Raw genomic sequence first — 16,233 nt, forward strand, 5'->3', positions numbered from 1 at the left:
GTGGGTGTGCCTGTGGTTAGGACAAGAGGCTTAGAGTCCCCTGCAGAAGGGTGAGGCTGTCTCTGAGAAACTTAGCCCACCCCAAATAAACCCTGCTGTGGCCCCACTGCTCCACCTCCCTCTCCCCTTCCTCCTTCTTTGCAGGATTCACCTACACCACCATGAGGTCCATGACCTGGCCTCCTGTGTGCTACAACCCATGGTGTTTCAGCTGTAGTGCCTTCTCCATCCAGGCAGAAGTCTCCAGCAATGGTGGTGTTGTCAATCCGATGAGCAAATTTCACGTCTTGCCAGCCCCCATCTGACGTAGAGACTGCTCCCAGACCCTCTTTCCATCTTAGTTTCCACGACATCCTTTCCACTACCTGCCCCACTCACACTTTATGTTCTGGAGCCCTTGACTTGACCCCCACTCTTCTCACTTTGGAGGTTCCACTTGAGTGACCCATCAGCTTTGGCTATCACCTCTCCACTCACATTGCCAACACTGAGCTTGATGCATCCATCTCCTGGAAAGTTTCAATAGCAGGTCCTTTGGGAGCCAAACTTGGCCTTGGGGTCCATCCCACATGCCCTCCTCCCCGCTATTCAGATTCCACAAATCATCCCAGGCAAGAATCAAGGTTGGGGTGCCCAGAGCCCGGCCCCCACCTCCATCTGATCCAAGCCTTGCCCTGCTGATTTTTCTCCCAAATGTTACCTTCCCAGCTGGTCTTTGGCTCCCTCGAATCTTCTGGCCATGGCTGTGAAATGAACTTTCTGAAAAACATCTCACTGCAAGTCCTTCTCCTAGATGATGGGAGCCCCGGGGCTCCTCCTGTATCCAGATAAATGCCCAGCGACACAGGCAGCCACAGCTGTCGCCCGCTGCCTGCCACCTGCCCGGCTTTGTCATCTGCCACACATGGTGTCACAGGTCACCCTCGTCCAGAACTCCTTGGGGCCCACTGTGCACCCTGCATATTCGTACAGGCTGTGCTCACTGCTGAAATGCTCTTCCCTGCCTTGAGCGTGGCTTCAGACCTAGAGCAGACCTCATCTCCTTAGGAAGGCCCCCCTTTTGTGCTCATCCCTAATAAATGGCCTGTGGACGTGTCTCTCTTCTATTACACTGGAAACGCTCATCTCCATCTCCGCAGCCTGCCACAGCATCAGTCCTCAGAAAATCTGTCCCACGTCGGTCAGCGTGAGCATCCTGAACCAACCCCAGTGTCGGCCTGACTCACACGCTATGATTTTCATTCATTTAACCATTTTGTAATGAAAAATATCATACATACACAGAGTAGATGGAATGGTGAGAGGACCCTGTGTGCCCCTCGCCTCGCTCGCACAGGTATCATCTTTGTTCCCTCCTTCCACTTCCCTCCTTCTGCTACCCATGGCCCCCCAACCTGAGGACTTTTTAATAATTCAAAATGAAGCTGACTTTTTTCTTTCTCTTCCCCACATGACTATAGGTCACTGAAAAGAACATTTGCATTTGGCCATCTGACCGATCACAAAGGGAAAGAATGGTCGAGAGTCACGACGGCAATTGGTGCTAGCCGTCTCATGAATGAGCTCTGGCTCTGCATCGGGCACGTGGTGCGAGGGCTCCCTAGCAGTGTCTCATTTAACTTGAGATGCTGCGTGAAGTAGTTGCCATCATCCTCCCAGTTCTACAGCTGATGGAACAGCTCAGAGATGCTAGAAACACGCCCAGAGTTACAGGTCATCAGTGGCGACGCTAACTCCCAAGCTGGCATGCACCCCCTACCCGGTCCCTTTGCATCAGTTAAGCCAAAGACCATCCGAAGCTGTCTCCTGGGCCGCCGGTGGCTGGTCCCAGAGGCCTGCTGGGAGAACCCCGGATCCCACGGAGCCTGTGCAAGCATTCTGAGCCACCTCACCCCAGGAGACAGAGAGGCTGCTCACGCCACACTCCCCATAATGATCTGGGTAAGAACAGGAGCCAATGGTGCCAAGGCAAGACGGGGCCCGCCAGCTGTTTAGGGAGGCAGCAGGGAGTTACCGTCATGATGCATCACTGGCCGGGACCGGGGCTGGGGCGTTGGCCAGCGTGCTGGGTGGGTGACAGGCGGCCGGGCGTGCGGGCTGTGATGTAACAGGCTGCTGCCGCTGCCGACTGGCAGGGCCACTGACTAACTTGCCTCCTCTGTCAACGGCCTGTAATCGCCTCCACTGAGAGACGGGGTGGGTGTGGCGGGGCCCGCCGCCAAGACAGCCAGCCGGGCACGGAACACCAGCCTCCGTGAGCAGCCGTGGCTCGGCTCAGCCCTGGACCAGGTGCCCCGCTGGTCGGCCCTGGCTCAGAGCACTGTGTAGAAAGAGGAAGAAATGCGAGGCCGACCCCCAAAGCGGGGCATCTGTGCGTAAAGGAGTGGGTCTGCAGCAGGGCTTTCTGCTTCTGACCTCGAGAAGGAGGTGCAGTAAGGAAATGATCATATGTCGGGTACCTCCTGGGTGCCAAGTGTGGTGTCAGCACCCGTGTTAGCCCGCCAAGGCTTCACTGGTGCCCAGTGAGCTGGTTTCCTTCGGTTGGTTCATTATTTACTCAAATATTTCTGAGCACCTCCTAGGTATCACCACTCACGTGGTTTTACGGGTAAGGAAACTGAGGCTCAGAAACACTCTGACTCCCCAGGCAGGGCTGGAGCTGGTGCTGAGAGCCGAATGCCTGTGCTCTAGAAGGGAGCACCCCCAGGCACGGGGCTTGGCGAGTAGACTCCTTAGCCAGGAGCCTCCAGCTCTGCCCCCAATACCCTTTGGCCAGTGGGCTCTACAGCCCGGGCCCTCAACATCCTGCCGCCAAAGGACTCGTGATGGCAGTCACCTTCAAGGACTCTCTGGCAGACTCTACCAACTGAGACAGATGTCTCTGGACTTAAAAAGGAGACAGAAGTGCTCTTGGGGGACAGCGAGCGGTCCATGAGCCCAGGAGGCCTGGAGGCTGGAGGGAGGGGCTGGGCCCGCTCGGTGGAAGGGACAGGAGTAAATGCTGGGTCCCGTGCCCATGCGGGTGGCGGGGCATGAGCGATATCCCATGTAGACGTGACTGCAGCTTTGGTAGGTCCATGTGCGTCTTGTTCTCTAGCAGCTGAAATGTTCCGTGGAAAAACCTAAAGGTTGGTGTGGGTTGCGCTAAGGATGTATGTGTGTAAACCGCTATGGGGAAAATTGAACATGTTTCTGATAAGAGCCATTGAGAACTGGAAGGGGCTTCCTTAAACGTAGTGAGCTCCCCGTCATGGGAGGTGTTCAAGCAAGGCCAGGCTAGCCACCTGTTGAGACCACATTTGTGTCGCTTGCATCAAGGGGACTTTCTGATGGCACAACTCAAGGATTCTGATGTGCCTGATGAACCCATTTAGGGGACTGCATCGAGTCCTTGTGTCAGAATTCCCTACTATGCCAGTGGGAACCCTGGAGGTCAGGCCCCTGAAGAAGGAAGTGAAGGAGGGCTGGAGGAGGCATGTGCAGCTGTCCCCCCGAGCTGGCGGGTTTGCGCATTTCTCTGGGGGCTCGGGCAGGCCCTTGGCACTGCCACTGCCAGAGCATCTCCCAGTGGCTACTCCCAAGCCTCGGCCCGGCAAGTGGGGGCAGAAGCAGAGATCAGGGGCCCCCCAGCGAGGCTCAAGCGCCCCAGCATGTCTACACTGGCCATTACAGTAGGGATGCTCTTCTATATCAGAGGTGTCCCCAACCTAGCCCCCAAGATCCTGAGCACCCAACACAGCGGAGCAGAGAGTGCCCGGTGTATGTGGATTGAATTCATATGCATAAATTACACGAATGAACGGAAAAACACGCACAGCACCGCTGTGCCCTTTCGGGATCCCACCGCTCCTGGATCCCGAAAGCCTTCAGAACGGCCAGGCCCACCCCGCCAGGCCCACCCCGGAGTGGCTTGCGGCAGCGGGCTGGGAGCTGGGCGCCGGGGACGTGACGGAGACAGCCGCGATCCGTAGCTGTCAACTCCGCTGCCGGTGGGTTTTTTCTCTATAAACTAGCTTCGGTTTCAGGTCACATGCTGGGAGAGGCTGCAAAATGATAAGTTCAAAAATTGCAGTGGCGTGATTATGCGACGTGTGTATCTCCATGTCGCAACACAGTTCGTCTTGGTGCTGGGACTGGTCCTATTGCCTGTGTCGTGCGTGTGCAGGTTGCTCTGCGCAGCGTCTTGTCCGGGTGGGCAGGTGGTCCGTGCTCCGGGCGGTCGGACGCGGCCAGGGGCGCCCCGAGGCCCTCGGCGGGAGCCGGCCCCAGATGGTGGGCTGGCGGTTGTGGGGGGCCGCGGGGTGGCTGGGGCAGCGGGGGCCAGGGCAGAAATCCCCACAGCTGTGGTGCCTCCTGGGAGCTTGCTCTCTCCCCCTCCCTCTCCCCCTCCCTCTCCCTCCCCCTCCCTCCCCCTCCTCCTCCCTCCCTCCCCCTACTCCTCCCCCTCCCCTCTCTCCCTCCCCCCCCCCTTCCTCCCTCTCCCTCTCTCCCCCTCCCTCTTCCTCCCTCTCCCTCTCTCCCTCCCTCTCCCTCCGTCTCCCCCTCCCCACCATGTGTCTTCCATCCTGAGGATCTCAGGTACATCGCTGTGGAGGAAGACTCTGTGGTCACCGAGGAGGGGCTGTTCGGGTGCGGGGCGCTCACTCCGCCATGAGCGGGCCACGACTGCGGGAGGAGGCGGCTGTCCCGCACCGTGCACACCCCCACCGTGCACACACACTTCTCACACCCGTGCTCCTCCCACACACGCACCACACGTCTCACATACACCATCTCCCACACCACACACACTCCCACACACCCCCACCACACCCCTGCCACACACACATGCTGCGCACCCACCATGCACTCATCGTGCCCGCACACCACACACGTCGCGCACACGCCACACGCCGCACACACAGCATATCCCCCGGGCATCCCAGCCTTGGTGCCTGTGTGCATCGGGGGACCACAGGCTCTGCGCAGCCCAAAGCTCGGTGCCAGCTTGGGTCCTGCTGCTGTGGCCTCACACGCTGCTGCCCTACAGGCTGCCTCAGTTTCCCCATCTGTCAAGCGGGGACCCCACTGGTGACACCTCTCTCCCGGGGCTGCGGCGAACCTTACTGCGGTGCTTCGTGTGAAGAGCTACGGGGAGCACCAAGCACAGGCTCAGTAAAAGCTAATTATTATTATTTGGCACGGGGCCTATTAGCTGTTCAATTAACTTTCCTCGCCTTCCCAGCCCCGAGGACTTGCGAACCCAGGCGGCCGCCGGGCCAGGCGCTGAGCACCCCCTTAGTCAGAAGCCCGAGTGGAGACGGAGAAGTGGCGTGCTCCTCCCTCCCCCCGAGGCAGCAACGTCTCGGCACACACCTGGCGGAGCCCCAGCCCCGGTTGTTGTCGGTGAAGATGATCAGAGGCTCAGAGGAGACACCAGCGGCCCTGCCTTGGCCCCCTCCTCTCCTTCCCCCCCACTCCCGTCCCCGTGCTCCCACTGCCCCACTCCCCGTCCCTGGTGGGGCTGGATGGCTGCTGCTCTGCCCCGGGGGACCCCCCCCAGACCTTGCCTCTGGCTCCTGGGCCCTGCCTCTGGGCCGCCCTCCCGGGCCTCCTCGGGTTAGAGGACTGCACCTGCTTCAGGTGGGGCTGCATCCAGCCGTCGGGGTGTGGCGGCCCGTGGGAAGCGGCTCCGAGGCTCGGCAGGCCTCTGGGCCCCCCGCTTTGGACTTCAAGCCTCGTCTCTGCCCCTCGTGCTGGAGGCTGGATGGGGAATTGGGGTAAGGGCAGGCCACCTGACCCTGGCGCTCGCCACGCCCAAAGGGTTGACAGGAAGTGAGCCCACTTCCCTCCGAGGCTCCTGATGGAGCAGGCCCTGGCACTGGGCCAGGCGGGGACGGAGCATGAGCATGGGCCCCGTCCTTGTGGGAGCCTCTGGGGGCAGGGAGCCACAGGGGGACTGTCGGGGCACCCCGGGAGGAACACCGGAGACCTCCCTGGGCACAGCCTGTTCCTAAGATGTAGACCACGAGCCCCCCATGGGCCAAACCTGCCGCCATCCTGGTAGCCCCTGGGTGCCAACCAGCTCTGCAGGTCCTGGCCCCAGGGCGCAGCTGCAGACTCGGTCCTTCTGCCAACGGAAAGGTCTGTCTCCTCCTCCACTGACACAAGCAGCCTGCACAGGCAGGAAACCCCCTCGGCTCCTGCCAGCCCACCCCGTGTGCGTCCCCACGCACCCCACCGAGGTCAAGACAGATGCCCCTCTGGGCTCTCTCCCCACCTCAGCCAGTCTCCTGCCTCTTTGCTGGACACACTCATAAGTTTCTCCTCTGCCCCTTCTCCCATCGGCCCCTGCCTGGCCACCCTTCCCCTGCTCCCCCAGTGCACATGCCGGCCCCCCTCCCTCACCTGCACCCTGCCCCCCTGGCACAGTGCTGCTCCGGCTCCCCAGGCCTTCTTTCCTGGCCTTGCCACAGCACCGCTGTCCCGAACTGCTCCCCTCGTGGCTTCGGTGGCATCGCTCTGTGAGGCTGACATGGCCCCACTCTGCCCACCTCGCCTTGGTGGCCTACGCCTGCCCCTGTCCTCCACCCACCCCCGAAAGCCCAGAGAGCCCCGACACTCTCAGGTCTCAAATGCCACCTGCACCCCAGTGACTTCCAAGTCTGGCTTCTTCCAGACCTCTCTCCAAATCTCCTCTGAGCCCTAGAGCCACGGATTCACCCACAGCCAGTCTCACCATAGCTATGCTGGAGGAAGTCTGCAGGCACCACGTTCCTGGACCCCTCCTGGATGACCTGGGGACCTCAGCCCGCCCCACTGCCACGTACCCCTCCACTCCCACCTGACTGGTCACCTGTCCTGTTCATCTTCCCCTATATCACTCTTGGGTCTGTCCTTTCCATCTCCCCGGTTCAGGCCTCTCCATTTTGCTCCTGTCCTTGACTCAGCCTCATTGCTACCTACCGGCTGAATAACCTGGAAACAGCAGAGCCACGCTGACAGCCCCCGTGGTCTGTGCATAAGGCCTCAGCCTCTCTGCAGGCCCTTTAGCCCCTGCAGCCTGGCCCCAGGCCTCCGTACCCATGTGCCCCTCCCCTCCTGCATCAATGCTAAAGCTAAACCCCTGCTCCTCAACACCACCTCTTTGCATGGGCTATTCCCTCTGACTCGGATGCCCTTCCTGCCCCGCCCCACCCCCCTTGCAGGGAGATCTCCTTGTCATTCCTCAAATCTCCATCCTTCCCGGAGCCCCACTCTGGGCCCCCTCCATGGGTCTCTCGGCTCTCTCCCCTTTGGCGTGCACCCCAACACTAGGGTCACCTGCACACAGCCTGTTTCCTCCTGTGCTCAGGGGCAGGGGGCTCCCAGAGGTGGCAGGCTGTGACCCAGCACACAGGGGCCGAGCTGGGAGCAATGGCCCAGGATCTTGGCTGTGGATGGCATTGGGGGTCCGCGGGGGGGAAAGCGGGGGTCGGGCGGCAGGAGGAACTACACCCCTCACAATTAGGAGCCCCAGAACTTGGTCAAACCTGCCCAGGGCGGCAGTTAGCGTTCTGATTAATTAGTGAACTCTGTAAAGCACTTTGAACATGAAACACACTATATAAATGCTAAGTATTATTATTAAAAAGTAAGAAGTTCTCTAATACGCCAGGCGGGAGAGCCCCAGGCTAGTCTAAATAAATGAACGAATGCAGAAAATTAAGCAATTAGAAGGTGATATTTCAGGATTTGCAAAAAGCTGCAAGTACCAAAGGTCTGCGTGCTGTGCCGGGCTCTGCGGATGCCTCCCTGCCGCGTCTGTCCCTGCCCAGTCCCCAGCTGGGCTGGCAGGCAGACCCTGGACGGCCTGGGAAGAGCCGGGGACAGTTGGCCATGAGATCGGAAACGGGGTCCCAGGTCTGGGAAAGACCGCTGGGGCTGGCTGCAGCCTCCTACAAGTCAGCGTGCCCCTCCCAGCCTCAGTTTCCCTGCCTGTAAAGTGGAAGGGCACAGGCAGCTCCGGCACGGGCACTACCCTTATCTCTATTTACTCCCTGGAAGGTTCTGGATGGAGGCAATAGAGGTGGGGTCAGACAGCCCCAGCTTCAGCTCTGCCCCCGACCTCGCTAGCTACATGACCCCAGGCAGGACACATGCTCTCCTGTGCCTCAGTGTCCTTGTCTGCCACACGGGGAGAGTCACGTCCCCCTCCTAGGACCATCGCAGCCCAGAAATGAAAATCAGATACAGAGTGCTTGCAGGGACGCCCGGGTGGCTTAGTGGCTGAACGTCTGCCTTCGGCCCAGGGCGTGATCAGGGGGTCCTGGGATGGAGTCCCACATCGGGCTCCCCGCAGGAAGCCTGCCTCTCCCTCTGCCTGTGTCTCTGCCTCTCTATAAATAAATAAATAAATAAATATTTATTTATTTATTTATTCTCTCTAAATAAATAAAATCTTAAAAAAAAAAGAGAAGTGCTTGCAAAGCTGGGGGTGCAGTGCGATCACCAGGGTCCACTCACTATGTCATCCTTTGACCGGGAAATCGTGACACCATTAGATAGTGTGCTCTTGTCTTTCTAGGGCTGGGAGGGCTCACCTCCCAGGCCCGCATGGACGGCTCTGAGACTCAGCTCTTCTCACCTTTGTGAGGAGGAGATAACATTCCTAGCCTCCCCTGTCCCTGAGCCAGGGGCCCCACGGGAGATAAACGCAGGTTTATCTTGCTTGTTTTCCTTCCCTCAAGGCCAGCAAAGGCCAGCAAAGGTCGGCGGCCGAGCCGGGGCCAAGAGAGACAAGAAAAGCTCCTTTCAGGTCCTGTCGCAGCCGAGGCTCCTTCAGGGGGGTCAGGACTCACCCTGCACTCCTGGAGGACAACACCCAGGAGGATCCAGTCCTGTGCCAGCCCAGGGAGGCATGAAAGGGAGCAGATGACAGCTGAGCAGAAACGGTTCTCTGGCTGGGGCACCTGAAGGCCTTGTTCAGCTGATTTGCCTTAGTTTGCTTAGCTGTAAAATGGACACGTTGGACTAGGTGAGGCTCCGACCTCATTTGTAGTTTGCATGAACCTGCAGCTGAGACAGACGAAGCTGGCCGGAGTCTTGGGCTGCTCTGGCCCACTTTGACTCCCCTTTCTGGCCAGTGGGGGTTTTCTGAGGTGCGGCATTCCCAGATGGGTCCCTAGATTGTCCATGGCTACAGAAGATGGAGGAAGCCCAGCCTCAAGGAACAGCCGCCCTGGATGGGCCCTGGGCCTCCAACCTCCATGGGGCAGGCAGCGTCACTCAGGGCCGGGCATCAGGGCCGGGCACCCAAGGCTGCTGCTACCTGCCCCATTCTTGCACACCTGCCGCTCGGCCTGGCTCCTGGCTCAGGCCTTGCCTGATGACTGTCTGGCAGTCCAGCCTCTACTTGCCCCCACCTGAGTCCTGCCTTTCTCCCTGCAGGCTCAGCACCAGGGCTGATGTGGAGCGTTGCTTCCCCCCGCCCCCGGGGGGGCCTCAGGCCATTTCATTAGGTCCCCCTATGAGACAGGCTGGCAGGGGCCCCCATGGAACCCAAGAGGAAGCTGAGGCTCAGTGAGTGGCTGATGCTCCTGCACGCCAGGTGTGGTGACTCCCCATCACCCACCCCTGCAAGCTAGGAGATGCCTGTGGTTGGGAGACCTGCTCAGAGGACAGAGGGGCCACTGCAATAGGGATTCCCAGGCTGAGACTCTGGGCACAGCAGGACTCTGAGGAACAGTCGTCACACATGGCCACTCAGTCTCGTGGAAGCTGAGGGCTGCACACACAGCTTCCAGCTGGCCTGGCTCCCCCATACCTGGGCAAGCCTGTCACCTGCCCAGCCCAGCAGTGGGCCCTGTCTTCAAAGGAAGAAAAACAGCAGATTTTTCTAAGGAGCAGATTTAGTTAGAGACTCTCACAGAACTTCCAGTCTGAGTTACCTGAATTTAGATCCAAGGGACTCAGGAAGCTGTGGAGACCTCACAGTTCACCTTGTCCAGTCTTTCCGCAGCCAAGGATGGCTGGTCATCGAAAACACAGATTCCTGGGCCCTGCCCAGGAATCAGAGCCTCCAGGGCTAGGACCCAAAATCTGACCTGTAACAAAATTCCCAGAGGAGGGACTGTTCGGGTCACTACTTTCTGGGGACTCCCCATCTAGCCAAACCCTTTGTCTTCCAGAGCAGCACCCCAACGCCCCAAGAGGATGCATGGCCTGCCAGAGGCACACAGCTGGTGTCCAGTGAGGCTTCTCCCATCGCGTACTAGCTCCCATGACCTACCCACCCGTACCCCTCCCGCCGGGCACCCTCAGACAGCGAGGAGGCCCCAAGGACCCGGGACGGATCAAAGCAGCCCTGCATTCAGGAGCTCCACGGCATTGCTGGGAGCTGGCCCACAGCCCAGGGCTCTTGAACTCAATAAACATTCCTAATGGCCTAGTATAAGCAAAGGATCGGGCCCAGATGGAGCCAGGGAAGGCTGGTCTTAAGGAGGTAACTTGAAGGGCCTTGTTGTGTGGCCAGAGCTTTATGACCAGGCGGCCCCGAATATTCTAGCAAGACAGGCAGAACTGTGGCAAGAGAATGCTTCCTGGTGTTCTGTATGAGCAGGAGGCTGGTGTGGTTACATGTAGGGGTGTGGGGGGGAGAGCTGGGTGCCCGGGGGGGGGGGGGGGGGCGGGGCAAGGGTGCTGGAAGCTCCCCGAAGGCAGGCTTTCTGTTATCACCACTGCTGTGTTCCAGTACTTAGAAAAGTGCCAGGCCGAGAGGAGGTACTCCCATTTGTTGCATAAATGAACGAAAAAAATGAACAAAGCCAGGAAATGAAGTTGGGCCAGTCTGTGGAAAGTTGTGGAACTCAGGCTAAAGAGCTTGCACTTCATTCCCTGCAGACCAGTGGCAAGTTTTTGGGTGTGGGGTGAGCCAACCTCATTGTTGCTCAAATTGTTCTGGTCAGTAATGTATGGAGCTGAGCTGAGTGGCTGACACAGGCCCCTTGAGCCTGAGGGAACCACGTGGCTCTTAGGGGACCTTGAACCAGCCTCTAGGTTCCCCCTGCAGAGGCTGAGGTAGATAATCTCTGGCCTTGAAGTGTTGAATCACCATCACCAGCCAGCACCGGTCTGTGGGCCCTGACACCAGACCTGAGAGAGGACATCTTTCACTTTCCCTCCACTCACCCCCAACCTCACGCAGCTCAAGGAGCCTATGCTCAGATTCGGCCCTGCTGCAGCCCTCGGGGTCCTCACTGTCACCGAGCCCCAGAAAACCTGGGCCAGGATTCTTCCTTTAACATTTGTAAAATTGAAGTACTGTCAAGTAAATGTTCTCATCCCAGCCAAGAGAGCATCACTTGGTGAAGACCTTCCAGAACGGAATTAGTATTCACCTGCTCTGACCCGATAACTTGCCTCTGAGAAACTATTCTCAAGAAGTAATTAGATGTAAGTAGAAAGATGTTCTTGTAGGCATTGTTCATAATCTTGAGAAACTAGAAAGCCATTCAACCGTCCAATGATAGGACAATCCCTAGCAAGCACAATGTAATATGAAGCATCCACAAAAACTGAGTGTCAAGGGATGTTTGATGATGGGAAAAGATTTATGACAATTTTAAGAAAAACCAGAATATAAAACTTTATGAATCGAATTTCATTGAAAAATATATACATCAAGGGCACCTGGGTGGCTCAGCCAGTTAAGCATCCGACTCTTGATCTTGACTCAGGTCTTGATCTCAGGGTCAGAGATTTGGGACCTGTACTCGGCTCCATGCTGTGCATGCAGCCTACTTAAAAAATAAAAAAAAACAAAAATAAAAATGAATAAACATTTATATATGTATATATATTTCATTTTTTGTTTTTTTAAGGTTTTATTTATTTATTCATGAGAGACACAGAGATAGAGAGAGAGGCAGAGACACAGGCAGAGGGAGAAGCAGGCTCCATGCAGGGAGCCCGATGTGGGACTCGATCCCGGGTCTCCAGGATCATGCCCTGGGCCAAAGGCAACGCTAAACCACTGAGCAACCCAGGCTGCTCATATACATATATAAATCTTAAAGATGAAAGTGGACTCTATAAAATAAAAACAAAAAGGAAAGCAATGAAACCAACTCTTGATCTTTGAAATAATCAGCAACGGTGACCAACCTTTTTCTGGACTGACCTAGAAAAAAGGAAAGATACCTCAACTTACCAAAATCAGGAATGAATGAGGGCATATCACTGCAGACTTGACCAAATTGAAAGGATCGTAAGGGAATACTATGGAAAACTTTATGCCAACAGACAACTAAGATGAAAAAGACAAATTTCTAGAAACATAAATGACCAAAACTGACTTGAAAAGAAAGAGCTCATCTAAATAGACTTTTAGCATGTAAAAAAAAATGAATTTATAAGTTAAAAACTTCCCATGAAGAGAAGTCCAGGCCCAGATGACTTCACATTTAAAGAAGAAATAATACTGATCTGCCACAAACTCTTCCAGAAAATAGAAGAGGAGGGAACACTTAACAACTCACTCTGTGAGACCAGAATCCTCTGTGCCAAAACCAAACAAGGATATCACAAGAAGATAAAACTAAGTATCGATATTTCTTATGAGTACAGATACAAATATCCTCAAAAAAAAAAAAAAACTAGTGAACTGAACTGAACAGTGTATAAATGGAATTCTACACAACGACCACTGGGGATTTATTGCAGAGATGTAAGCAAAATCCATTAATGTAATACATCATATCAATAGAATAAAAAACAAAACTGCATGGTCAGTTGGCACAAAATATATATTTGAAAAAATCTAATATTCATAATAAAAACTCTCAACATATTAGTAATAGAAGGAAATTTTCTCACCTGCTTTACCAAAAACCTATAGCTAACATGATAACTCATGCTTAAATGTTTTCTCCGTAAGATTGGTAACAAGGCAAGAATGATCCCTCTTACCATGGCTATTCATCTTTCTACTGGAGGTTCTGGCCAATGCAATCAATCAAGAAAAAGAAACAAAAGTCATCTAGATTAGAAAAGAGTAAAGCAAAACTGTCTTTATTAAGAGGCAAAACATGATCCTGTACATAGAGAATCCTAAGGAAGACACACACACACTCACATACTCACACACTGCTAGAAGTAATGAACAAGCTCAGCAAGGACACAACTTAAAGTTCAGTTACAAAAATCGAATAACAATCCAACAATGATATTATGAAAGCAATTTCACTCATGATGGCATCTAAAAGTGTAAAATACTTGGGAATAAGTTAAACAAAAAGAAGTACAAGTCTTGTGTGTCAAAAAACATCCCTAAAAGAAACTAAAGTTTAAAAAAAATGGGAAGATGTTATATGTTCATAGATGGTAGGACCCCATACCAATAAGATGGCAATTCTCTTGAAAGGAACTCTAGATGCAATGAAGCCCCTATCAAAAACCCAACAGGCATTTTTGCAGAAATTGATCAGCTAATCCTAAAATTTATATGGAAACGCAAAGAGCTCACACTAGTCAAAATAATTTTGAAAAAGAAAAATAGAGTTGGAGCATTCATGCTCCCTGATTTTAAAACTTATTACAAATATGTTACAATAATTAAGACAGTATGGTACGGACATAAGACACACACACACACAAACACACACACACATATGTAGATCATTGGAACAGAATCAAGAGCCCAGAAATCAACTCTTACAGTGTGGTCAATTGAATTTCTTTTTTTTTTAATTTTTATTTATGATAGTCACAGAGAGAGAGAGGGAGGCAGAGACATAGGCAGAGGGAGAAGCAGGCTCCATGCACCGGGAGCCCGATGTGGGATTCGATCCCAGGTCTCCAGGATCATGCCCTGGGCCAAAGGCAGGCGCCAAACCCCTGCGCCACCCAGGGATCCCTGGTCAATTGATTTTCAACAAAGATGCCAAAAGAATTCAAGAGTGGGAAAGAATGGTTTTTCAACAAATGGCACTGGAATAATTATATACCCACATGCCAAAAAGATGAATTTAGACCCTTAAATCACAATGTACACAGATATGAACTCAAAATAAATCTTAGATATAAGTATAAAAGTTTAAATTATAAAAATTTTAGGAATTAACATAGGATAAAACCTTTGTGATCTTGGACTAGGCAAATAGTTCTTAGATACGATACCAAAAAAGGCAAGTAGTAAAAGAAGAAAAAAGGATAAATTGACTTCATCAAAATTAAAAACATTTGTGCTTTGGGATCCCTGGGTGGCGCAGCGGTTTGGCGCCTGCCTTTGGCCCAGGGCGCGATCCTGGAGACCCGGGATCGAATCCCACATCGGGCTCCCGGTGCATGGAGCCTGCTTCTCCTTCTGCCTGTGTCTCTGCCTCTCTCTCTCTCTCTCTGTGACTATCATAAATAAATAAAAATTTAAAAAAAATTAAAAAAAAAACATTTGTGCTTTAGTAAACACCATTAGGAAAATGAAAAGACGTGCTATGGACTGGGAGAAAATATTTGTCAATCATATACCTGATAAAGGACATGTACCCAGAGAATATAAAGAACTCTTACATCTCAATAGAAAGACAAACAATCCAATTTTAAAATAGGCAAAATGTCTGAAAAGACAGGGATGCCAGAGTGGCTCAGTGGTTGAGCAAGTGCCTTTGGCTCAGGGTGTGATTCCAGGGTCCTGGGATCAAGTCCCGCATCTGGCTCCCTGCAGAGAGCCTGCTTTTCCCTCTGCCTGTGTCTCTGCCTCTCTCTCTCTCTGTGTCTCTCATGAATAAATAAATAAAATCTTAAAAAATATATATTTGAAAAGGCATTTCGCCAAAAAGGTACACAAATGGCTCATTAGTCATTAGGGAAAAGCAAATTAAAACCACTTCACACCGACTAGAATGGTTATAATCTTAACAACTTGCAGGAACACGAGACTACACGGCTGCTGAAAATGTAAATTGGCACAGCCACCTCAAAAGAACAGTTTGTCAGTTTCTTAAAAGTTACACATAAGTTTACCATATGCCCCGGGATTTCCCCCATGAGCACGTACCCAAGAGAAATGAAAAGAGATGATCGGACAAAAAGTTATACACAAGTATAACAGCAGCATTATTCATAATGGCCAAAATAGAGAAAATCCAAATGTTCTCCAACTGATAGATGGATAAGCAAAATGTAATCTCCCCACACAGAGGGGGTGATACTCAACAATAAAAAAGAACAAACTGCTGATTCCTGCTACAGCATGGATGCAACTCAAAAAAATTGTGGTAAGTGTAATAAACCAGATGCATTAAATTGCATAGCGTATGATTTCTTTTATATGAAATGTCCAGAAAGGACAAATTTACAGCAAGCAGATCTCGGCTCCTGGCAGGGGAGGGAGATGGGGAGGAGTACAAATGGGCACGAGACATCCTTTGAGGGTGATGGAAATGTCCTACAACTGGGTCGTCATGGTGGTTGCACAACTCTGAAAATTTACTGAGAAGTATTGTAAAGAAGTAAAGTCACTTAAAGCAGGTGACTTTTGTTGTGTACAAATTATTCCTCAAGGGAGCTGTTAAAAAATGTAGTCACGAAATATACGTGTATAGAAAGATGGAAGAAAACATGCCAAGATGAGAAGTTCTTTTGTGTTTGGGCAGTAGGATCACGGATGACTTTTCTACTTTTCTTATTCTTTTCTGTATTTTCTACGTGTTCTACAATGGGCCTGCAGCTTGCATAAACAGAAAAACAGCAAGAGTGAGTGTGTGCGTGTGTGTGTGTGTGTGTGTAGCAGGGTGTCAGGCAAAGCTTACCTGTTTGCTTTGGTGAGAGAAGCTGTCATTTTACTGTTGCCAGATGCTTCTCCAGCAGGAAAAGCAAAGTTCATGCCCTGTATTCTGAGCAGGGGCCCCAGGTCCACCTGCCCAGTTATACACATGCCCATTCCTGGATATAATCCTTAAAACACAGAGTTCAAGGTTGTAGCGGAGGCGAAAGGGTGGGCAAATTCATAAACAGTGGAAGACACTTGCTGGGAGAAAAGAGGTAGACACCTTGACCCCTTCCCTTTCACATTTTTAAAGAAAAATTTTCATCAACTACAACCTGCATTAGAAAAGCACACAAATTCTAAGAGAACAACTTGGTGCCCGGAACAAGACATGGAATATTCCAGAAAGCACCTTGTACCTCTCCCAGGCACTAACTCCTCCAAGGGTAACCTCTCCTCTGACTTCTTCCATTGCAGACCTCTCTTCACTGCTTTGGAACTTGGTGTGC

General features: G+C 52.9%; 1 long non-coding RNA gene across 3 annotated transcripts; it reads right to left on the reverse strand.

Moving 5' to 3' along the window:
* Nucleotides 1-7,518: 7,518 nt before the first annotated feature.
* On the reverse strand, nucleotides 7,519-10,408 carry LOC111090414. Of its 3 annotated transcripts, none has more exons than XR_005371792.1 (4): nucleotides 10,276-10,408; nucleotides 9,909-10,064; nucleotides 8,820-8,970; nucleotides 7,522-7,831 (listed from the first exon to the last, which is right to left on the reverse strand). It is a non-coding gene; the product is annotated as an uncharacterized LOC111090414 (long non-coding RNA). The 3 variants fall into 3 exon arrangements; XR_005371793.1 differs by having other exon boundaries at nucleotides 10,260-10,376; XR_005371791.1 differs by having other exon boundaries at nucleotides 7,519-7,831; nucleotides 9,909-10,388.
* Between the last annotated feature and the right edge of the window lie 5,825 nt (nucleotides 10,409-16,233).

This window comes from Canis lupus, chromosome 17 (assembly GCF_011100685.1).
Source record: "Canis lupus familiaris isolate Mischka breed German Shepherd chromosome 17, alternate assembly UU_Cfam_GSD_1.0, whole genome shotgun sequence".
NCBI classification, from domain to species: domain Eukaryota; kingdom Metazoa; phylum Chordata; class Mammalia; order Carnivora; family Canidae; genus Canis; species Canis lupus.